Genomic DNA, 23,873 nt, shown 5'->3' with positions numbered 1-23,873 from the left:
TGACTAGGGGTCCTATAAAGGTAGCAGCCAGTCAGGCATTGGCACAGACAGCTGCAGCGGCACAGGAGCTAGCAAACAGAGCTGTAAACAGGGGAGTTTGAGTGGGAGTTCTGTTGGAGGAGAAGGTATTTGTGTGTGTTTGGTTTTGTATTGTCAGTATCTGTATGTGCAGGGGCTTTGTGCTGGGAGAGAAGCTGAGCCCTGATTAGGGGGCGGGGCTTCCCTGACTAGGGGTCCTATAAAGGTAGCAGCCAGTCAGGCAGCGGCACAGGAGCTAGCAAACAGAGCTGTAAACACGGGAGTTTGAGTGGGAGTTCTGTTGGAGGAGAAGGTATTTGTGTGTGTTTGGTTTTGCATTGGTAGTATCTGTATGTGTAGAGGCTTGGAGGGGCTTTGTGCTGGGAGAGAAGCTGAGCCCTGATTAGGGGGCGGGGCTTCACTGACTAGGGGTCCTATAAAGGTAGCAGCCAGTCAGGGAGCGGCACAGGAGCTAGCAAACAGAGCTGTGAACAGGGGAGTTTGACTGGGAGTTCTGTTGGAGGAGAAGTTATTTGTGTGTGTGTGTTTTTGTATTGGTAGTATCTGTATGTGTAGAGGCTTTGAGGGGCTTTGTGCTGGGAGAGAAGCTGAGCCCTGATTAGGGGGCGGGGCTTCACTGACTACGGGTCCTATAAAGGTAGCAGCCAGTCAGGCAGCGGCACAGACAGCTGCAGCGGCACAGGAGGTAGCAAACAGAGCTCTAAACAGGGGAGTTTGAGTGGGAGTTCTGTTGGAGGAGTATGTATTTGTTTGTGTTTGGTTTTTTATTGGTAGTATCTGTATGTGTAGGGGTTTGGCGGGGCTTTGTGCTGGGAGAGAAGCTGAACCCTGATTAGGGGGCGGGGCTTCACTGACTAGGGGTCCTATAAAGGTAGCAGCCAGTCAGGCAGCGGCACAGACAGCTGCAGCGGCACAGGAGCTAGCAAACAGAGCTCTAAACAGGGGAGTTTGAGTGGGAGTTCTGTTGGAGGAGAAGGTATTTGTGTGTGTTTGGTTTTGTATTGGTAGTATCTGTATGTGAAGGGGTTTGGCGGGGCTTTGTGCTTGGAGAGAAGCTGAACCCTGATTAGGGGGCGGGGCTTCACTGACTAGGGGTCCTATAAAGGTAGCAGCCAGTCAGGCAGCGGAACAGACAGCTGCAGCGGCACAGGAGCTAGCAAACAGAGCTCTAAACAGGGGAGTTTGAGTGGGAGTTCTGTTGGAGGAGAAGGTATTTGTGTGTGTTTGGTTTTGTATTGGTAGTATCTGTATGTGTAGAGGCTTGGAGGGGCTTTGTGCTGGGAGAGAAGCTGAGCCCTGGTTTGGGGGCGGGGCTTCAGTGACTAGGGGTCCTATAAAGGTAGCAGCCAGTCAGGCAGCGGCACAGGAGCTAACAAACAGACATGTAAACAGGGAGTTTGAGTGGGAGTTCTGTTGGAAGAGAACGTATTTGTGTGTGTTTTTGTATTGGTATTATCTGTATGTCTAGAGGCTTGGAGTGGCTTTGTGCTGGGAGAGAAGCTGAGCCCTGATTAGGGGGCGGGGCTTCACTGACTAGGGGTCCTATAAAGGTAGCAGCCAGTCAGGCAGCGGCACAGGAGCTAGCAAACAGAGCTGTGAACAGGGGAGTTTGAGTGGGAGTTCTGTTGGAGGAGAAGGTATTTGTGTGTGTTTTTGTATTGGTAGTATCTGTATGTGTAGAGGCTTGGAGTGGCTAGGTGCTGCGAGAGAAGCTGAGCCCTGATAAGGGGGCGGGGCTTCACTGACTAGGGGTCCTATAAAGGTAGCAGCCAGTCAGGCAGCGGCACAGGAGCTAGCAAACAGAGCTGTGAACAGGGGAGTTTCAGTGGGAGTTCTGTTGGAGGAGAAGGTATTTGTGTGTGTTTTTGTATTGGTAGTATCTGTATGTGTAGAGGCTTTTAGGGGCTAGGTGCTGCGAGAGAAGCTGAGCCCTGATTAGGGGGCGGGGCTTCACTGACTAGGGGTCCTATAAAGGTAGCAGCCAGTCAGGCAGCGGCACAGGAGCTAGCAAACAGAGCTGTGAACAGGGGAGTTTGAGTGGGAGTTCTGTTGGAGGAGAAGGTATTTGTGTGTGTTTTTGTATTGGTAGTATCTGTATGTGTAGAGGCTTGGAGGGGCTAGGTGCTGCGAGAGAAGCTGAGCCCTGATTAGGGGGCGGGGCTTCACTGACTAGGGGTCCTATAAAGGTAGCAGCCAGTCAGGCAGCGGCACAGACAGCTGCAGCGGCACAGGAGCTAGCAAACAGAGCTGTAAACAGGGGAGTTTGAGTGGGAGTTCTCTTGGAGGAGATGGTATTTGTTTGTGTGTGTTTTTGTATTGGTAGTACCTGTATGTGTAGAGGTTTGAAGGGGCTAGGTGCTGCGAGAGAAGCTGAGCCCTGATTAGGGGGCGGGGCTTCACTGACTAGGGGTCCTATAAAGGTAGCAGCCAGTCAGGCATTGGCACAGACAGCTGCAGCGGCACAGGAGCTAGCAAACAGAGCTGTAAACAGGGGAGTTTGAGTGGGAGTTCTGTTGGAGGAGAAGGTATTTGTGTGTGTTTGGTTTTGTATTGTCAGTATCTGTATGTGCAGGGGCTTTGTGCTGGGAGAGAAGCTGAGCCCTGATTAGGGGGCGGGGCTTCCCTGACTAGGGGTCCTATAAAGGTAGCAGCCAGTCAGGCAGCGGCACAGGAGCTAGCAAACAGAGCTGTAAACACGGGAGTTTGAGTGGGAGTTCTGTTGGAGGAGAAGGTATTTGTGTGTGTTTGGTTTTGCATTGGTAGTATCTGTATGTGTAGAGGCTTGGAGGGGCTTTGTGCTGGGAGAGAAGCTGAGCCCTGATTAGGGGGCGGGGCTTCACTGACTAGGGGTCCTATAAAGGTAGCAGCCAGTCAGGGAGCGGCACAGGAGCTAGCAAACAGAGCTGTGAACAGGGGAGTTTGACTGGGAGTTCTGTTGGAGGAGAAGTTATTTGTGTGTGTGTGTTTTTGTATTGGTAGTATCTGTATGTGTAGAGGCTTTGAGGGGCTTTGTGCTGGGAGAGAAGCTGAGCCCTGATTAGGGGGCGGGGCTTCACTGACTACGGGTCCTATAAAGGTAGCAGCCAGTCAGGCAGCGGCACAGACAGCTGCAGCGGCACAGGAGGTAGCAAACAGAGCTCTAAACAGGGGAGTTTGAGTGGGAGTTCTGTTGGAGGAGTATGTATTTGTTTGTGTTTGGTTTTTTATTGGTAGTATCTGTATGTGTAGGGGTTTGGCGGGGCTTTGTGCTGGGAGAGAAGCTGAACCCTGATTAGGGGGCGGGGCTTCACTGACTAGGGGTCCTATAAAGGTAGCAGCCAGTCAGGCAGCGGCACAGACAGCTGCAGCGGCACAGGAGCTAGCAAACAGAGCTCTAAACAGGGGAGTTTGAGTGGGAGTTCTGTTGGAGGAGAAGGTATTTGTGTGTGTTTGGTTTTGTATTGGTAGTATCTGTATGTGAAGGGGTTTGGCGGGGCTTTGTGCTTGGAGAGAAGCTGAACCCTGATTAGGGGGCGGGGCTTCACTGACTAGGGGTCCTATAAATGTAGCAGCCAGTCAGGCAGCGGAACAGACAGCTGCAGCGGCACAGGAGCTAGCAAACAGAGCTCTAAACAGGGGAGTTTGAGTGGGAGTTCTGTTGGAGGAGAAGGTATTTGTGTGTGTTTGGTTTTGTATTGGTAGTATCTGTATGTGTAGAGGCTTGGAGGGGCTTTGTGCTGGGAGAGAAGCTGAGCCCTGGTTTGGGGGCGGGGCTTCAGTGACTAGGGGTCCTATAAAGGTAGCAGCCAGTCAGGCAGCGGCACAGGAGCTAACAAACAGACATGTAAACAGGGAGTTTGAGTGGGAGTTCTGTTGGAAGAGAACGTATTTGTGTGTGTTTTTGTATTGGTATTATCTGTATGTCTAGAGGCTTGGAGTGGCTTTGTGCTGGGAGAGAAGCTGAGCCCTGATTAGGGGGCGGGGCTTCACTGACTAGGGGTCCTATAAAGGTAGCAGCCAGTCAGGCAGCGGCACAGGAGCTAGCAAACAGAGCTGTGAACAGGGGAGTTTGAGTGGGAGTTCTGTTGGAGGAGAAGGTATTTGTGTGTGTTTTTGTATTGGTAGTATCTGTATGTGTAGAGGCTTGGAGTGGCTAGGTGCTGCGAGAGAAGCTGAGCCCTGATAAGGGGGCGGGGCTTCACTGACTAGGGGTCCTATAAAGGTAGCAGCCAGTCAGGCAGCGGCACAGGAGCTAGCAAACAGAGCTGTGAACAGGGGAGTTTCAGTGGGAGTTCTGTTGGAGGAGAAGGTATTTGTGTGTGTTTTTGTATTGGTAGTATCTGTATGTGTAGAGGCTTTTAGGGGCTAGGTGCTGCGAGAGAAGCTGAGCCCTGATTAGGGGGCGGGGCTTCACTGACTAGGGGTCCTATAAAGGTAGCAGCCAGTCAGGCAGCGGCACAGGAGCTAGCAAACAGAGCTGTGAACAGGGGAGTTTGAGTGGGAGTTCTGTTGGAGGAGAAGGTATTTGTGTGTGTTTTTGTATTGGTAGTATCTGTATGTGTAGAGGCTTGGAGTGGCTAGGTGCTGCGAGAGAAGCTGAGCCCTGATAAGGTGGCGGGGCTTCACTGACTAGGGGTCCTATAAAGGTAGCAGCCAGTCAGGCAGCGGCACAGGAGCTAGCAAACAGAGCTGTGAACAGGGGAGTTTGAGTGGGAGTTCTGTTGGAGCAGAAGGTATTTGTGTGTGTTTGGTTTTGTATTGGTATTATCTGTATGTGTAGAGGCTTGGAGGGGCTTTGTGCTGGGAGAGAAGCTGAGCCCTGATTAGGGGGCGGGGCTTCACTGACTAGGGGTCCTATAAAGGTAGCAGCCAGTCAGGCAGCGGAACAGACAGCTGCAGCGGCACAGGAGCTAGCAAACAGAGCTCTAAACAGGGGAGTTTGAGTGGGAGTTCTGTTGGAGGAGAAGGTATTTGTGTGTGTTTGGTTTTGTATTGGTAGTATCTGTATGTGTAGAGGCTTGGAGGGGCTTTGTGCTGGGAGAGAAGCTGAGCCCTGGTTTGGGGGCGGGGCTTCAGTGACTAGGGGTCCTATAAAGGTAGCAGCCAGTCAGGCAGCGGCACAGGAGCTAACAAACAGACATGTAAACAGGGGAGTTTGAGTGGGAGTTCTGTTGGAGGAGAACGTATTTGTGTGTGTTTTTGTATTGGTATTATCTGTATGTCTAGTGGCTTGGAGGGGCTTTGTGCTGGGAGAGAAGCTGGGCCCTGATTAGGGGGCGGGGCTTCACTGACTAGGGGTCCTATAAAGGTAGCAGCCAGTCAGGCAGCGGAACAGACAGCTGCAGCGGCACAGGAGCTAGCAAACAGAGCTCTAAACAGGGGAGTTTGAGTGGGAGTTCTGTTGGAGGAGAAGGTATTTGTGTGTGTTTGGTTTTGTATTGGTAGTATCTGTATGTGTAGAGGCTTGGAGGGGCTTTGTGCTGGGAGAGAAGCTGAGCCCTGGTTTGGGGGCGGGGCTTCAGTGACTAGGGGTCCTATAAAGGTAGCAGCCAGTCAGGCAGCGGCACAGGAGCTAACAAACAGACATGTAAACAGGGGAGTTTGAGTGGGAGTTCTGTTGGAGGAGAACGTATTTGTGTGTGTTTTTGTATTGGTATTATCTGTATGTCTAGTGGCTTGGAGGGGCTTTGTGCTGGGAGAGAAGCTGAGCCCTGATTAGGGGGCGGGACTTCACTGACTAGGGGTCCTATAAAGGTAGCAGCCAGTCAGGCAGCGGCACAGGAGCTAGCAAACAGAGCTGTAAACAGGGGGAGTTTGAGTGGGAGTTTTGTTGGAGGAGATGGTATTTGTGTGTGTTTGGTTTTGTATTGCTAGTATCTGTATGTGTAGGGGTTTGGCGGGGCTTCGTGCTTGGAGAGAAGCTGAGCCCTGATTAGGGGGCGGGGCTTCACTGCCTAGGGGTCCTATAAAGGTAGCAGCCAGTCAGGCAGCGGCACAGACAGCTGAAGCGGCACAGGAGCTAGCAAACAGAGCTGTAAACAGGGGAGTTGGAGTGGGAGTTCTGTTGGAGGAGATGGTATTTGTGTGTGTTTGGTTTTGTATTGGTAGTATCTATATGTGTAGAGGCTTGGAGGGGCTTTGTGCTGGGAGAGATGCTGAGCCCTGATCAGGGGGCGGGGCTTCACTGACTAGGGGTCCTATAAAGGTAGGAGCGAGTCAGGCAGCGGCACAGACAGCTGCAGCGGCACCGGAGCTAGCAAACAGAGCTGTGAAAAGGGGAGTTTGAGTGGGAGTTCTGTTGGAGGAGATGGTATTTGTGTGTGTTTGGTTTTGTATTGGTAGTATCTGTATGTGTACGGGCTTTGTGCTGGGAGCGAAGCTGAGCCCTGATTAGGGGGCGGGGCTTCACTGACTAGGGGTCCTATAAAGGTAGCAGCCAATCACGCAGCGGCTAAGACAGCTGCAGCGGCACAGGAGCTAGCAAACAGAGCTGTAAACAGGGGAGTTGGAGTTCTGTTGGAGGAGAAGGTATTTGTGTGTGTTTGGATTTGTATTGTCAGTATATGTATGTGTACGGGCTTTGTGCTGGGAGAGAAGCTGAGCCCTGATTAGGGGGCGGGGCTTGATTGACTAGGGGTCCTATAAAGGTAGCAGCCAGTCAGGCAGCGGCTCAGACAGCTGCAGCGGCACAGGAGGTAGCAAACAGAGCTGTAAACAGGGGAGTTTGAGTGGGAGTTTTGTTGGAGGAGATGGTATTTGTGTGTGTTTGGTTTTGTATTGGTAGTATCTGTATGTGTAGGGGTTTGGCGGGGCTTTGTGCTTGGAGAGAAGCTGAGCCCTGATTAGGGGGCGGGGCTTCACTGACTAGGGGTCCTATAAAGGTAGCAGCCAGTCAGGCAGCGGCACAGACAGCTGAAGCGGCACAGGAGCTAGCAAACAGAGCTGTAAACAGGGGAGTTGGAGTGGGAGTTCTGTTGGAGGAGATGGTATTTGTGTGTGTTTGGTTTTGTATTGGTAGTATCTGTATGTGTAGAGGCTTGGAGGGGCTTTGTGCTGGGAGAGAAGCTGAGCCCTGATCAGGGGGCGGGGCTTCACTGACTAGGGGTCCTATAAAGGTAGCAGCCAGTCAGGCAGCGGCTCAGACAGCTGCAGCGGCACAGGAGCTAGCAAACAAGGCTGTGAACAGGGGAGTTTGAGTGGGAGTTCTGTTGGAGGAGAAGGTATTTGTGTGTGTTTTTGTATTGGTGGTATCTGTATGTGTAGACGCTTTGAGGGGCTTTGTGCTGGGAGAGAAGCTGAGCCCTGATTAGGGGGCGGGGCTTCACTGACTAGGGGTCCTATAAAGGTAGCAGCCAGTCACGCAGCGGCTAAGACAGCTGCAGTGGCACAGGAGCTAGCAAACAGAGCTGTAAACAGGGGAGTTGGAGTGGGAATTCTGTTGTAGGAGAAGGTATTTGTGTGTGTTTGGTTTTGTATTGTCAGTATCTGTATGTGCAGGGGCTTTGTGCTGGGAGAGAAGCTGAGCCCTGATTAGGGGGCGGTGCTTCCCTGACTAGGGGTCCTATAAAGGTAGCAGCCAGTCAGGCAGCGGCACAGACAGCTGCAGCGGCACAGGAGCTAGCAAACAGAGCTGTAAACAGGGGAGTTTGAGTGGGAGTTCTGTTGGAGGAGATGGTATTTGTGTGTGTTTGGTTTTGTATTGGTAGTATATGTATGTGTAGAGGCTTGAAGGGGCTTTGTGCTGGGAGAGAAGCTGAGCCCTGATTAGGGGGCGGGGCTTGACTGACTAGGGGTCCTATAAGGGTAGCAGCCAGTCAGGCAGCGGCTCAGACAGCTGCAGCGGCACAGGAGCTAGCAAACAGAGCTGTGAACAGGGGAGTTCGAGTGGGAGTTCTGTTGGAGGAGAAGGTATTTGTGTGTGTTTGGTTTTGTATTGGTAGTATCTGTTTGTGTAGGGGTTTGGCTGGGCTTTGTGCTTGGAGAGAAGCTGAGCCCTGATTAGGGGGCGGGCCTTCACTGACTAGGGGTCCTATAAAGGGAGCAGCCAGTCAGGCAGCGGCACAGGAGCTAGAAAACAGAGCTGTAAGCAGGGGAGTTTGAGTGGGAGTTCTGTTGGAGGAGAAGGTATTTGTGTGTGTTTGGTTTTGTATTGTCAGTATCTGTATGTGCAGGGGCTTTGTGCTGGGAGAGAAGCTGCGCCCTGATTAGGGGACGGGGCTTCCCTGACTAGGTGTCCTATAAAGGTAGCAGCCAGTCAGGCAGCGGCACAGGAGCGAGCAAACAGAGCTGTAAACAGGGGAGTTTGAGTGGAAGTTGTGTTGGAGGAGAAGGTATTTGTGTGTGTTTTTGTATTCGTGGTATCTGTATGTGTAGACGCTTTGAGGGGCTTTGTGCTGGGAGAGAAGCTGAGCCCTGATTAGGGGGCGGGGCTTCACTGACTAGGGTTCCTATAAAGGTAGCAGCCAGTCAGGCAGCGGCACCGGAGCTAGCAAACAGAGCTGTGAACAGGGGAGTTGGAGTGGAAGTTCTGTTGGAGGAGATGGTATTTGTGTGTGTTTTTGTATTGGTGGTATCTGTATGTGTAGACGCTTTGAGGGGCTTTGTGCTGGGAGAGAAGCTGAGCCCTGATTAGGGGGCGGGGCTTCACTGACTAGGGGTCCTATAAAGGTAGCAGCCAGTCACGCAGCGGCTAAGACAGCTGCAGTGGCACAGGAGCTAGCAAACAGAGCTGTAAACAGGGGAGTTGGAGTGGGAATTCTGTTGGAGGAGATGGTATTTGTGTGTGTTTGGTTTTGTATTGGTAGTATCTGTATGTGTAGAGGCTTGGAGGGGCTTTGTGCTGGGAGAGAAGCTGAGCCCTGATTAGGGGGCGGGGCTGACTGACTAGGGGTCCTATAAAGGTAGCAGCCAGTCAGGCAGCGGCTAAGACAGCTGCAGCGGCACAGGAGCTAGCAAACAGAGCTGTAAACAGGGGATTTGGAGTTCTGTTGGAGGAGAAGGTATTTGTGTGTGTTTGGATTTGTATTGTCAGTATATGTATGTGTACGGGCTTTGTGCTGGGAGAGAAGCTGAGCCCTGATCAGGGGGCGGGGCTTCACTGACTAGGGGTCCTATAAAGGTAGCAGCCAGTCAGGCAGCGGCTCAGACAGCTGCAGCGGTACAGGAGCTAGCAAACAAGGCTGTGAACAGGGGAGTTTGAGTGGGAGTTCTGTTGGAGGAGAAGGTATTTGTGTGTGTTTTTGTATTGGTGGTATCTGTATGTGTAGACGCTTTGAGGGGCTTTGTGCTGGGAGAGAAGCTGAGCCCTGATTAGGGGGCGGGGCTTCACTGACTAGGGTTCCTATAAAGGTAGCAGCCAGTCAGGCAGCGGCACCGGAGCTAGCAAACAGAGCTGTAAACAGGGGAGTTGGAGTGGGAATTCTGTTGTAGGAGAAGGTATTTGTGTGTGTTTGGTTTTGTATTGTCAGTATCTGTATGTGCAGGGGCTTTGTGCTGGGAGAGAAGCTGCGCCCTGATTAGGGGACGGGGCTTCCCTGACTAGGGGTCCTATAAAGGTAGCAGCCAGTCAGGCAGTGGCACAGGAGCGAGCAAACAGAGCTGTAAACAGGGGAGTTGGAGTGGGAGTTCTGTTGGAGGAGATGGAATTTGTGTGTGTTTGGTTTTGTATTGGTAGTATCTGTATGTGTACGGGCTTTGTGCTGGGAGAGAAGCTGAGCCCTGATTAGGGGGCGGGGCTTCACTGACTAGGGGTCCTATAAAGGTAGCAGCCAGTCATGCAGCGGCACAGACAGCTGCAGCGGCACAGGAGCTAGCAAACAGAGCTGTAAACAGGGGAGTTTGAGTGGGAGTTCTGTTGGAGGAGATGGTATTTGTGTGTTTGGTTTTGTATTGGTAGTATATGTATGTGTAGAGGCGTGGAGGGGCTTTGTGCTGGGAGAGAAGCTGAGCCCTGATTAGGGGGCGGGGCTTCACTGACTAGGGGTCCTATAAAGGTAGCAGCCAGTCAGGCAGCGGCACAGACAGCTGAAGCGGCACAGGAGCTAGCAAACAGAGCTGTAAACAGGGGAGTTGGAGTGGGAGTTCTGTTGGAGGAGATGGTATTTGTGTGTGTTTGGTTTTGTATTGGTAGTATCTGTATGTGTAGAGGCTTGGAGGGGCTTTGTGCTGGGAGAGAAGCTGAGCCCTGATCAGGGGGCGGGGCTTCACTGACTAGGGGTCCTATAAAGGTAAGAGCGAGTCAGGCAGCGGCACAGACAGCTGCAGCGGCACCGGAGCTAGCAAACAGAGCTGTGAACAGGGGAGTTCGAGTGGGAGTTCTGTTGGAGGAGAAGGTATTTGTGTGTGTTTGGCTTTGTATTGGTAGTATCTGTATGTGTACGGGCTTTGTGCTGGGAGAGAAGCTGAGCCCTGATCAGGGGGCGGGGCTTCACTGACTAGGGGTCCTATAAAGGTAGCAGCCAGTCAGACACCGGCACAGGAGCTAGAAAACAGAGCTGTAAGCAGGGGAGTTTGAGTGGGAGTTCTGTTGGAGGAGAAGGTATTTGTGTGTGTTTGGTTTTGTATTGGTAATATCTGTATGTGTAGGGGTTTGGCGGGGCTTTGTGCTTGAAGAGAAGCTGAGCCCTGATTAGGGGGCGGGGCTTCACTGACTAGGGGTCCTATAAACGTAGGAGCCAGTCAGGCATCGGCACAGACAGCTGCAGCGGCACAGGAGCTAGCAAACAGAGCTGTAAACAGGGGAGTTTGAGTGGGAGTTCTGTTGGAGGAGATGGTATTTGTGTGTGTTTGGTTTTGTATTGGTAGTATCTGTATGTGTACGGGCTTTGTGCAGGGAGAGAAGCTGAGCCCTGATTAGGGGGCGGGGCTTCACTGACTAGGGGTCCTATAAAGGTAGCAGCCAATCACGCAGCGGCTAAGACAGCTGCAGCGGCACAGGAGCTAGCAAACAGAGCTGTAAACAGGGGAGTTGAGTGGGAGTTTTGTTGGAGGAGATGGTATTTGTGTGTGTTTGGTTTTGTATTGGTAGTATATGTATGTGTAGAGGCTTGGAGGGGCTTTGTGCTGGGAGAGAAGCTGAGCCCTGATTAGGGGGCGGGGCTTCACTGACTAGGGGTCCTATAAAGGTAGCAAGCAGTCAGGCAGCGGCACAGGAGCTAGCAAACAGACCTGTAAACAGGGGAGTTTGAGTGGGAGTTCTGTTGGAGGAGAAGGTATTTGTGTGTTTTTGGTTTTGTATTGGTAGTATCTGTATGTGTAGGGGTTTGGCGGGGCTTTGTGCTTGGAGAGAAGCTGAGCCCTGATTAGGGGGCGGGGCTTCACTGACTAGGGGTCCTATAAAGGTAGGAGCCAGTCAGGCATCGGCACAGACAGCTGCAGCGGCACAGGAGCTAGCAAACAGAGCTGTGAACAGGGGAGTTGGAGTGGGAGTTCTGTTGGAGGAGAAGGTATTTGTGTGTGTTTTTGTATTGGTGGTATCTGTATGTGTAGACGCTTTGAGGGGCTTTGTGCTGGGAGAGAAGCTGAGCCCTGATTAGGGGGCGGGGCTTCACTGACTAGGGGTCCTATAAAGGTAGCAGGCAGTCAGGCAGCGGCACAGGAGCTAGCAAACAGAGCTGTAAACAGGGGAGTTTGAGTGGGAGTTCTGTTGGGGGAGAAGGTATTTGTGTGTTCGGCTTTGTATTGGTAGTATCTGTATGTGTACGGGCTTCGTGCTGGGAGAGAAGCTGAGCCCTGATTAAGAGGCGGGGCTTGACTGACTAGGGGTCCTATAAAGGTAGCAGCCAGTCACGCAGCGGCTAAGACAGCTGCAGCGGCACAGGAGCTAGCAAACAGAGCTGTAAACAGGGGAGTTGGAGTGGGAGTTCTGTTGTAGGAGAAGGTATTTGTGTGTGTTTGGTTTTGTATTGTCAGTATCTGTATGTGCAGGGGCTTTGTGCTGGGAGAGAAGTTGCGCCCTGATTAGGGGACGGGGCTTCCCTGACTAGGGGTCCTATAAAGGTAGCAGCCAGTCAGGCAGCGACACAGGAGCGAGCAAACAGAGCTGTAAACAGGGGAGTTTGAGTGGGAGTTCTGTTGGAGGAGAAGGTATTTTTGTGTTTTTTTGTATTGGTAGTATCTGTATGTGTAGAGGCTTGGAGGGGCTAGGTGCTGCGAGAGAAGCTGATCCCTGATTAGGGGGCGGGGCTTCACTGACTAGGGGTCCTATAAAGGTAGAAGCCAGTCAGGCAGCGGCACAGACAGCTGCAGCGGCACAGGAGCTAGCAAACAGAGCTGTAAACAGGGGAGTTTGAGTGGGAGTTCTGTTGGAGGAGATGGTATTTGTGTGTGTTTGGTTTTGTATTGGTAGTATCTGTATGTGTAGAGGCTTGGAGGGGCTTTGTGCTTGGAGAGAAGCTGAGCCCTGATTAGGGGGCGGGGCTTGACTGACTAGGGGTCCTATAAAAGTAGCAGCCAGTCAGGCAGCGGCTCAGACAGCTGCAGTGGCACAGGAGCTAGCAAACAGAGCTGTAAACAGGGGAGTTTGAGTGGGAGTTCTGTTGGAGGAGAAGGTATTTGTGTGTTTTTGGATTTGTATTGTCAGTATCTGTATGTGCAGGGGCTTTGTGCTGGGAGAGAAGCTGAGCCCTGATTAGGGGGCGGGGCTTCCCTGACTAGGGGTCCTATAAAGGTAGCAGCCAGTCAGGCAGCGGCACAGGAGCTAGCAAACAGAGCTGTAAACAGGGGAGTTTGAGTGGGAGTTCTGTTGGAGGAGAAGGTATTTGTGTGTGTTTTTGTATTGGTATTATCTGTATGTGTAGAGGCTTGGATGGGCTTTGTGCTTGGAGAGAAGCTGAGCCCTGATTAGGGGGCGGGCCTTCACTGACTAGGGGTCCTATAAAGGGAGCAGCCAGTCAGGCAGCGGCACAGGAGCTAGAAAACAGAGCTGTAAGCAGGGGAGTTTGAGTGGGAGTTCTGTTGGAGGAGAAGGTATTTGTGTGTGTTTGGTTTTGTATTGTCAGTATCTGTATGTGCAGGGGCTTTGTCCTGGGAGAGAAACTGCGCCCTGATTAGTGGACGGGGCTTCCCTGACTAGGTGTCCTATAAAGGTAGCAGCCAGTCAGGCAGCGGCACAGGAGCGAGCAAACAGAGCTGTAAACAGGGGAGTTTGAGTGGGAGTTCTGTTGGAGGAGAAGGTATTTGTGTGTTTTTTTGTATTGGCAGTATCTGTATGTGTAGAGGCTTGGAGGGGCTAGGTGCTGCGAGAGAAGCTGAGCCCTGATTCGGGGGCGGGGCTTCACTGACTAGGGGTCCTATAAAGGTAGCAGCCAGTCAGGCAGCGGCACAGACAGCTGCAGCGGCACAGGAGCTAGCAAACAGAGCTGTAAACAGGGGAGTTTGAGTGGGAGTTCTGTTGGAGGAGATGGTATTTGTGTGTGTTTGGTTTTGTACTGGTAGTATATGTATGTGTAGAGGCTTGGAGGGGCTTTGTGCTGGGAGAGAAGCTGAGCCCTGATTAGGGGGCGGGGCTTGATTGACTAGGGGTCCTATAAAGGTAGCAGCCAGTCAGGCAGCGGCTCAGACAGCTGCAGCGGCACAGGAGCTAGCAAACAGAGCTGTAAACAGGGGAGTTTGAGTGGGAGTTTTGTTGGAGGAGATGGTATTTGTGTGTGTTTGGTTTTGTATTGGTAGTATCTGTATGTGTAGGGGTTTGGCGTGGCTTTGTGCTTGGAGAGAAGCTGAGCCCTGATTAGGGGGCGGGGCTTCACTGACTAGGGGTCCTATAAAGGTAGCAGCCAGTCAGGCAGCGGCACAGACAGCTGAAGCGGCACAGGAGCTAGCAAACAGAGCTGTAAACAGGGGAGTTGGAGTGGGAGTTCTGTTGGAGGAGATGGTATTTGTGTGTGTTGGGTTTTGTATTGGTAGTATCTGTATGTGTGGAGCCTTGGAGGGGCTTTGTGCTGGGAGAGAAGCTGAGCCCTGATCAGGGGGCGGGGCTTCACTGACTAGGGGTCCTATAAAGGTAGCAGCCAGTCAGGCAGCGGCTCAGACAGCTGCAGCGGCACAGGAGCTAGCAAACAGAGCTGTAAACAGGGGAGTTTGAGTGGGAGTTCTGTTGGAGGAGATGGTATTTGTGTGTGTTTGGTTTTGTATTGGTAGTATCTGTATGTGTAGACGCTTTGAGGGGCTTTGTGCTGGGAGAGAAGCTGAGCCCTGATTAGGGGGCGGGGCTTCACTGACTAGGGGTCCTATAAAGGTAGCAGCCAGTCAGGCAGCGGCACCGGAGCTAGCAAACAGAGCTGTGAACAGGGGAGTTTGAGTGGGAGTTCTGTTGGAGGAGAAGGTATTTGTGTGTGTTTTTGTATTGGTAGTATCTGTATGTGTAGAGGCTTGGAGGGGCTTTGTGCTGGGAGAGAAGCTGAGCCCTGATCAGGGGGCGGGGCTTCACTGACTAGGGGTCCTATAAAGGTAGGAGCCAGTCAGGCAGCGGCACAGACAGCTGCAGGGGCACCGGAGCTAGCAAACAGAGCTGTGAACAGGGGAGTTTGAGTGGGAGTTCTGTTGGAGGAGAAGGTATTTGTGAGTGTTTTTGTATTGGTGGTATCTGTATGTGTATGGGCTTTGTGCTGGGAGAGAAGCTGAGCCCTGATTAGGGGGCGGGGCTTCACTGACTAGGGGTCCTATAAAGGTAGCAGGCAGTCAGGCAGTGGCACAGGAGCGAGCAAACAGAGCTGTAAACAGGGGAGTTTGCGTGGGAGTTCTGTTGGAGGAGAAGGTATTTTTGTGTGTTTGGTTTTGTATTGGTGGTATCTGTATGTTTAGAGGCTTGGAGGGGCTTTGTGCTGGGAGAGAAGCTGAGCCCTGATTAGGGGGCGGGGCTTCACTGACAAGGGGTCCTACAAAGGGTGCAGCCAGTCAGGCAGCGGCACAGACAGCTCCAGCGGCACAGGAGCTAGCAAACAGAGCTGGAAACAGGAGTTTGAGTGGGAGTTCTGTTGGAGGAGAAGGTATTTGTGTTTGGTTTTGTATTGGTAGTATCTGTATGTGTAGAGGCTTGTAGGTTCTCTGTGCTGGGAGAGAAGCTGAGCCCTGATTAGGGGGCGGGGCTTCCCTGACTAGGGGTCCTATTAAGGTAGCAGCCAGTCAGACAGCAGCACAGGAGCGAGCAAACAGAACTGTAAACTGGGGAGTTTGAGTGGGAGTTCTGTTGGAGGAGAAGGTATTTGTGTTTGGTTTTGTATTGGTAGTATCTGTATGTGTAGAGGCTTGTAGGTTCTCTGTGCTGGAAGAGAAGCTGAGCCCTGCTTAGGGGGCGGGGCTTCACTGACTAGGTGTCCGATAAAGGTAGCAGCCAGTCAGGCAGCGGCTAAGACAGCTGCAGCGGCACAGGAGCTAGCAAACAGAGCTGTAAACAGGGGAGTTTGAGTGGGAGTTGTGTTGGAGGAGAAGGTATTTGTGTGTGTTTGGTTTTCTATTGTCAGTATCTGTATGTGCAGGGGCTTTGTGCTGGGAGAGAAGCTGAGCCCTGATTAGGGGGCGGGGCTTCCCTGACTAGGGGTCCTATTAAGGTAGCAGCCAGTCAGACAGCAGCACAGGAGCTAACAAACAGTGCTGTAAGCAGGGGAGTTTGAGTGGGAGTTCTGTTGGAGGAGAAGGTATTTGTGTGTGTTTTTTTGTATTGGTAGTATCTGTATGTGCAGAGGCTTGGAGGGGCTTTGTGCTGGGAGAGAAGCTGAGCCCTGATTAGGGGGCGGGGCTTCACTGACTAGGGGTCCTATAAAGGTAGCAGCCAGTCAGACAGCAGCACAGGAGCTAGCAAACAGTGCTGTAAGCAGGGGAGTTTGAGTGGGAGTTCTGTTGGAGGAGAAGGTATTTGTCTGTGTTCGGTTTTGTATTGGTAGTATCTGTATGTGTACGGGCTTTGTGCTGGGAGAGAAGCTGAGCCCTGATTAGGGGCGGGGCTTCACTGACTAGGGGTCCTATAAAGGGAGCAGCCGGTCAGGCAACGGCACAGACAGCTGCAGCGGCACAGGAGCTAGCAAACAGAGCTGTAAACAGGGGAGTTTGAGTGGGAGTTCTGTTGGAGGAGAAGGTATTTGTGTGTTTTCGGTTTTGTATTGGTAGTATCTGTATGTGTACGGGCTTTGTGCTGGGAGAGAAGCTGAGCCCTGATTAGGGGGCGGGGCTTCATTGACTAGGGGTCCTGTAAATGTAGCAGCCAGTCAGGCAGCGGCACAGACAGCTGCAGCGGCACAGGAGCTAGCAAACAGAGCTATAAACAGGGGAGTTTGAGTGTGAGTACTGTTGGAGGAGAAGGTATTTTTGTGTGTTTGGTTTCGTATTGGTAGTATCTGTATGTGTAGAGGCTTGTAGGTTCTCTGTGCTGGGAGAGAAGCTGAGCCCTGATTAGGGGGCGGGGCTTCCCTGACTAGGGGTCCTATAAAGGTAGCAGCCAGTCAGGCAGCGGCACAGGAGCGAGCAAAAAGAACTGTAAACTGGTTAGTTTGAGTGGGAGTTCTGTTGGAGGAGAAGGTATTTGTGTGTGTTTGGTTTTGTTTTGGTAGTATCTGTATGTGTAGGGGCTTTGTGCTGGGAGAGAATCTGAGCCCTGATTAGAGGGCGGGCCTTCACTGACTAGGGGTCCTATAAAGGGAGCAGCCAGTCAGGCAGTAGCACAGACAGCTGCAGCGGCACAGGAGCTAGCAAACAGAGCTGTAAACAGGGGAGTTTGAGTGGGAGTTCTGTTGGAGGAGAAGGTATTTGTGTGTGTTTGGTTTTGTTTTGGTAGTATCTGTATGTGTAGGGGCTTTGTGCTGGGAGAGAAGCTGAGCCCTGATTAGGGGGCAGGGCTTCACTGACTAGGGGTCCTATAAAGGGAGCAGCCAGTCAGGCAGCGGCACAGGAGCTAGCAAACAGAGCTGTAAACAGGGGAGTTTGAGTGGGAGTTCTGTTGGAGGAGAAGGTATTCGTGTGTGTTTGGTTTTGTATTGGCAGTATCTGTATGTGTAGAGGCTTGGAGGGTCTTTGTGCTGGGAGAGAAGCTGAGCCATGATTAGGGGCGGGGCTTCACTGACTAGGGGTCCTATGAAGGTAGCAGCCACTCAGGCAGCGGCACAGACAGCTGCAGCGGCACAGGACCTAGCAAACAGAGCTGTAACCAGGGGAGTTTGAGTGGGAGTTCTGTTGGAGGAGAATGTATTTGTGTGTGTGTGGTTTTGTATTGGTGGTATCTGTATGTTTAGAGGCTTTGTGCTGGGAGAGAAGCTGAGCCCTGATTAGGGGGCGGGGCTTCACTGACTAGGGGTCCTATAAAGGGAGCAGCCAGTCAGGCAGCGGCACAGACAGCTGCAGCAGCACAGGAGCTAGCAAACAGAGCTGTAAACAGGGGAGTTTGAGTGGGAGTTCTGTTGGAGGAGAAGGTATTCGTGTGTGTTTGGTTTTGTATTGGTAGTATCTATGTGTAGGGGCTTTGTGCTGGGAGAGAAGCTGAGCCCTGATTAGGGGGCGGGGCTTCACTGACTAGGGGTCTTTTAAAGGTACCAGCCAGTCACACAGTGGCACAGACAGCTGCAGAGCCACAGGAGCGAGCAAACAGCGCTGTAAACAGGGGAGTTTGAGTGGGAGTTCTGTTGGAGGAGAAGGTATTTGTGTGTGTTTGGTTTTGTATTGGTGGTATCTGTATGTTTAGAGGCTTTGTGCTGGGAGAGAAGCTGAGCCCTGATTAGGGGCCGGGGCTTCACTGACTAGGGGTCCTATGAAGGTAGCAGCCAGTCAGGCAGCGGCACAGACAGCTGCAGCGGCACAGGAGCTAGCAAACAGAGCTGTAAACAGGGGAGTTTGAGTGGGAGTTCTGTTGGAGGAGAAGGTATTCGTGTGTGTTTGGTTTTGTATTGGTAGTATCTATGTGTAGGGGCTTTGTGCTGGGAGAGAAGCTGAGCCCTGATTAGGGGGCGGGGCTTCACTGACTAGGGGTCCTACAAAGTTAGCAGCCAGTCAGGCAGCGGCGCAGGAGCTAGCAAACAGAGCTGTAAACAGTGGAGTTTGAGTGGGACTTCTTTTTGGGGAGAAGGTATTTGTGTGTGTTTGTTTTTGTATTGGTGGTATCTGTGCTGCGAGAGAAGCTGAGCCCTGATCAGGGGGCGGGGCTTCACTGACTAGGGGTCCTATGAAGGTAGCAGCCAGTCAGGCGGCCGCACAGACAGCTGCAGCGGCACAGGAGCTAGCAAACAGAGCTGTAAAAAGGGGAGTTTGAGTGGGAATTCTGTTGGAGGAGAGGTATTTGTGTGTGTTTGGTTTTGTATTGTGGTATCTGTATGTGTAGAGGCTTGGAAGGGCTTTGTGCTGGGAGAGAAGCTGAGCCCTGATTAGGGGCTGGGGCTTCACTGACTAGGGGTCCTATGAAGGTAGCAGCCAGTCAGGCTGCGGCACAGACAGCTGCAGCGGCACAGGAGCTAGCAAACAGAGCTGTAAACAGGGGAGTTTGAGTGGGAGTTCTGTTGGAGGAGAAGGTATTCGTGTGTGTTTGGTTTTGTATTGGTAGTATCTATGTGTAGGGTCTTTGTGCTGGGAGAGAAGCTGAGCCCTGATTAGGGGGCGGGGCTTCACTGACTAGGGGTCTTTTAAAGGTACCAGCCAGTCACACAGTGGCACAGACAGCTGCAGAGCCACAGGAGCGAGCAAACAGCGCTGTAAACAGGGGAGTTTGAGTGGGAGTTCTGTTGGAGGAGAAGATATTTGTGTGTGTGTGGTTTTGTATTGGTGGTATCTGTATGTTTAGAGGCTTTGTGCTGGGAGAGAAGCTGAGCCCTGATTAGGGGGCGGGGCTTCACTGACTAGGGGTCCTATAAAGGGAGCAGCCAGTCAGGCAGCGGCACAGACAGCTGCAGCAGCACAGGAGCTAGCAAACAGAGCTGTAAACAGGGGAGTTTGAGTGGGAGTTCTGTTGGAGGAGAAGGTATTCGTGTGTGTTTGGTTTTGTATTGGTAGTATCTATGTGTAGGGGCTTTGTGCTGGGAGAGAAGCTGAGCCCTGATTAGGGGGCGGGGCTTCACTGACTAGGGGTCTTTTAAAGGTACCAGCCAGTCACACAGTGGCACAGACAGCTGCAGAGCCACAGGAGCGAGCAAACAGCGCTGTAAACAGGGGAGTTTGAGTTGGAGTTCTGTTGGAGGAGAAGTTATTTGTGTGTGTTTGGTTTTGTATTGGTAATATCTGTATGTGTAGGGGCTTTGTGCTGGGAGAGAAGCTGAGCCCTGATTAGGGGGCGGGGCTTCACTGACTAGGGGTCCTACAAAGGTAGCAGCCAGTCAGGCAGCGGCTCAGGAGCTAGCAAACCGAGCTGTAAACAGGGGAGTTTGAGTGGGACTTCTTTTTGGGGAGAAGGTATTTGTGTGTGTTTGGTTTTGTATTGGTGGTATCTGTGCTGGGAGAGAAGCTGAGCCCTGATTAGGGGGCGGGGCTTCACTGACTAGGGGTCCTATGAAGGTAGTAGCCAGTCAGGCGGCGGCACAGACAGCTGCAGCGGCACAGGAGCTAGCAAACAGAGCTGTAAACAGGGGAGTTTGAGTGGGAGTTCTGTTGGAGGAGAAGGTATTTGTGTGTGTGTTTGGTTTTGTATTGGTAGTATCTGTATGTGTAGAGGCTTGGAGGGGCCTTGTGCTGGGAGAGAAGCTGAGCCCTGATTAGGGGGCGGGGCTTCACTGACTAGGAGTCCTATGAAGGTAGCAGCCAGTCAGGCAGTGGCACAGACAGCTGCAGCGGCACAGGAGCTAGCAAACTGAGCTGTAAACAGAACTCCCACTCAAACTCCCCTGTTGGAGGAGAAGTTATTTGTGTGTGTTTGGTTTTGTATTGGTAGTATCTGTACGTGTAGGGGCTTTGTGCTGGGAGAGAAGCTGAGCCCTGATTACGGGGCGGGGCTTCACTGACTAGGGGTCCGAAAATGGAGCAGCCAGTCAGGCAGCGGCGCAGGAGCTAGCAAACAGAGCTGTAAACAGGGGAGTTTGAGTGGGACTTCTTTTTGGGGAGAAGGTATTTGTGTGTGTTTGGTTTTGTATTGGTGGTATCTGTGCTGGGAGAGAAGCTGAGCCCTGATTAGGGGGCGGGGCTTCACTGACTAGGGGTCCTATGAAGGTAGCAGCCAGTCAGGCGGCGGCACAGACAGCTGCAGCGGCACAGGAGCTAGCAAACAGAGCTGTAAACAGGGGAGTTTGAGTGGGAGTTCTGTTGGAGGAGAAGGTATTCGTGTGTGTTTGGTTTTGTATTGGTGGTATCTGTATGTTTAGAGGCTTTGTGCTGGGAGAGAAGCTGAGCCCTGATTAGGGGGCGGGGCTTCACTGACTAGGGGTCCTATAAAGGGAGCAGCCAGTCAGGCAGCGGCACAGACAGCTGCAGCAGCACAGGAGCTAGCAAACAGAGCTGTAAACAGGGGAGTTTGAGTGGGAGTTCTGTTGGAGGAGAAGGTATTCGTGTGTGTTTGGTTTTGTATTGGTAGTATCTATGTGTAGGGGCTTTGTGCTGGGAGAGAAGCTGAGCCCTGATTAGGGGGCGGGGCTTCACTGACTAGGGGTCTTTTAAAGGTACCAGCCAGTCACACAGTGGCACAGACAGCTGCAGAGCCACAGGAGCGAGCAAACAGCGCTGTAAACAGGGGAGTTTGAGTGGGAGTTCTGTTGGAGGAGAAGGTATTTGTGTGTGTGTTTGGTTTTGTATTGGTAGTATCTGTATGTGTAGAGGCTTGGAGGGGCCTTGTGCTGGGAGAGAAGCTGAGCCCTGATTATGGGGCGGGGCTTCACTGACTAGGGGTCCTACAAAGGTAGCAGCCAGTCAGGCAGCGGCTCAGGAGCTAGCAAACAGAGCTGTAAACAGGGGAGTTTGAGTGGGACTTCTTTTTGGGGAGAAGGTATTTGTGTGTGTTTGGTTTTGTATTGGTGGTATCTGTGCTGGGAGAGAAGCTGAGCCCTGATTAGGGGGCGGGGCTTCACTGACTAGGGGTCCTATGAAGGTAGCAGCCAGTCAGGCGGCGGCACAGACAGCTGCCGCGGCACAGGAGCTAGCAAACAGAGCTGTAAACAGGGGAGTTTGAGTGGGAGTTCTGTTGGAGGAGAAGGTGTTTGTGTGTGTTTGGTTTTGTATTGGTAGTATCTATGTGTAGGGGCTTTGTGCTGGGAGAGAAGCTGAGCCCTGATTAGGGGGCGGGGCTTCACTGACTAGGGGTCCTATGAAGGTAGAAGCCAGTCAGGCAGCGGCACAGACAGCTGCAGCGGCACAGGAGCTAGCAAACAGAGCTGTAAAGATGGGAGTTTGAGTGGGAGTTCTGTTGGAGGAGAAGGTATTTGTGTATGTTTGGTTTTGTATTGGTAGTATCTGTATGTGTAGGGGCTTTGTGCTGGGAGAGAAGCTGAGCCCTGATTAGGGGGCGGGGCTTCACTGACTAGGGGTCCTATCAAGGGAGCAGCCAGTCAGGCAGCGGCACAGACAGCTGCAGCAGCACAGGAGCTAGCAAACAGAGCTGTAAACAGGGGAGTTTGAGTGGGAGTTCTGTTGGAGGAGAATGTATTTGTGTGTGTTTGGTTTTGTATTGGTGGTATCTGTACGTGTAGAGGCTTGGAGGGCTTTGTGCTCGGAGAGAAGCTGAGCCCTGATTAGGGGCCGGGGCTTCACTGACTTGGGGTCCTATGAAGGTAGCAGCCAGTCAGGCAGCGGCACAGACAGCTGCAGCGGCACAGGAGCTAGCAAACAGAGCTGTAAACAGGGGAGTTTGAGTGGGAGTTCTGTTGGAGGAGAAGGTATTCGTGTGTGTTTGGTTTTGTATTGGTAGTACCTGCATGTGTAGGGTCTTTGTGCTGGGAGAGAAGCTGAGCCCTGATTAGGGGGCGGGGCTTCACTGACTAGGGGTCCTGTAAAGGGAGCAGCCAGTCAGGCAGCGGCACAGGAGCTAGCAAACAGAGCTGTAAACAGGGGAGTTTGAGTGGGAGTTCTGTTGGAGGAGAAGGTATTTGTGTGTGTGTTTGGTTTTGTATTGGTAGTATCTGTATGTGTAGGGGCTTTGTGCTGGGAGAGAAGCTGAGCCCTGATTAGGGGGCGGGGCTTCACTGACTAGGGGTCCTATAAAGGGAGCAGACAGTCAGGCAGCGGCACAGGAGCTAGCAAACAGAGCTGTAAACAGGGGAGTTTGAGTGGGAGTTCTGTTGGAGGAGAAGGTATTTGTGTGTGTTTGGTTTTGTATTGGTAGTATCCATATGTGTAGGGGCTTTGTGCTGGGAGAGAAGCTGAACCCTGATTAGCGGGCGGGGCTTCACTGACTAGGGGTCCTATAAAGGGAGCAGCCAGTCAGGCAGCGGCACAGACAGCTGCAGCGGCACAGGAGATAGCAAACAGAGCTGTAAACAGGGGAGTTTGAGTGGGAGTTGTGTTGGAGGAGAAGGTATTCGTGTGTGTTTGGTTTTGTATTGGTAGTATCTGTATGTGTAGAGGCTTGGAGGGTCTTTGTGCTGGGAGAGAAGCTGAGCCATGATTAGGGGGCGGGGCTTCACTGACTAGGGGTCCTATGAAGGTAGCAGCCAGTCAGGCAGGGGCACAGACAGCTGCAGCGGCACAGGAGCTAGCAAACAGAGCTGTAAACAGGGGAGTTCGAGTTGGAGTTCTGTTGGAGGAGAAGGTGTTTGTTTGTTTTTGGTTTTGTATTGGTAGTATCTGTATGTGTAGGGGCTTTGTGCTGGGAGAGAAGCTGAGCCCTGATTAGGGGGCCGGGCTTCACTGAGTAGGGGTCTTATGAAGGTAGCAGACAGTCAAGCAGCGGCACAGACAGCTGCAGCGGCACAGGAGCTAGCAAACAGAGTTGTAAACAGAACTCCCACTCAAACTCCCCTGTTGGAGGAGAAGTTATTTGTGTGTGTTTGGTTTTGTATTGGTAGTATCTGTATGTGTAGGGGCTTTGTGCTGGGAGAGAAGCTGAGCCCTGATTAGGGGGCGGGGCTTCACTGACTAGGAGTCCTATGAAGGTAGCAGCCAGTCAGGCAGTGGCACAGACAGCTGCAGCGGCACAGGAGCTAGCAAACTGAGCTGTAAACAGAACTCCCACTCAAACTCCCCTGTTGGAGGAGAAGTTATTTGTGTGTGTTTGGTTTTGTATTGGTAGTATCTGTACGTGTAGGGGCTTTGTGCTGGGAGAGAAGCTGAGCCCTGATTACGGGGCGGGGCTTCACTGACTAGGGGTCCGAAAATGGAGCAGCCAGTCAGGCAGCGGCGCAGGAGCTAGCAAACAGAGCTGTAAACAGGGGAGTTTGAGTGGGACTTCTTTTTGGGGAGAAGGTATTTGTGTGTGTTTGGTTTTGTATTGGTGGTATCTGTGCTGGGAGAGAAGCTGAGCCCTGATTAGGGGGCGGGGCTTCACTGACTAGGGGTCCTATGAAGGTAGCAGCCAGTCAGGCGGCGGCACAGACAGCTGCAGCGGCACAGGAGCTAGCAAACAGAGCTGTAAACAGGGGAGTTTGAGTGGGAGTTCTGTTGGAGGAGAAGGTATTCGTGTGTGTTTGGTTTTGTATTGGTGGTATCTGTATGTTTAGAGGCTTTGTGCTGGGAGAGAAGCTGAGCCCTGATTAGGGGGCGGGGCTTCACTGACTAGGGGTCCTATAAAGGGAGCAGCCAGTCAGGCAGCGGCACAGACAGCTGCAGCAGCACAGGAGCTAGCAAACAGAGCTGTAAACAGGGGAGTTTGAGTGGGAGTTCTGTTGGAGGAGAAGGTATTCGTGTGTGTTTGGTTTTGTATTGGTAGTATCTATGTGTAGGGGCTTTGTGCTGGGAGAGAAGCTGAGCCCTGATTAGGGGGCGGGGCTTCACTGACTAGGGGTCTTTTAAAGGTACCAGCCAGTCACACA

This window comes from Lepidochelys olivacea (genome assembly GCF_965140295.1).
Source record: "Lepidochelys olivacea isolate rLepOli2 genome assembly, chromosome: 16".
NCBI classification, from domain to species: Eukaryota; Metazoa; Chordata; order Testudines; family Cheloniidae; genus Lepidochelys; species Lepidochelys olivacea.
The sequence above is the reverse complement of the archived record's forward strand: the minus strand, read 5'-3'. Positions refer to the sequence as shown.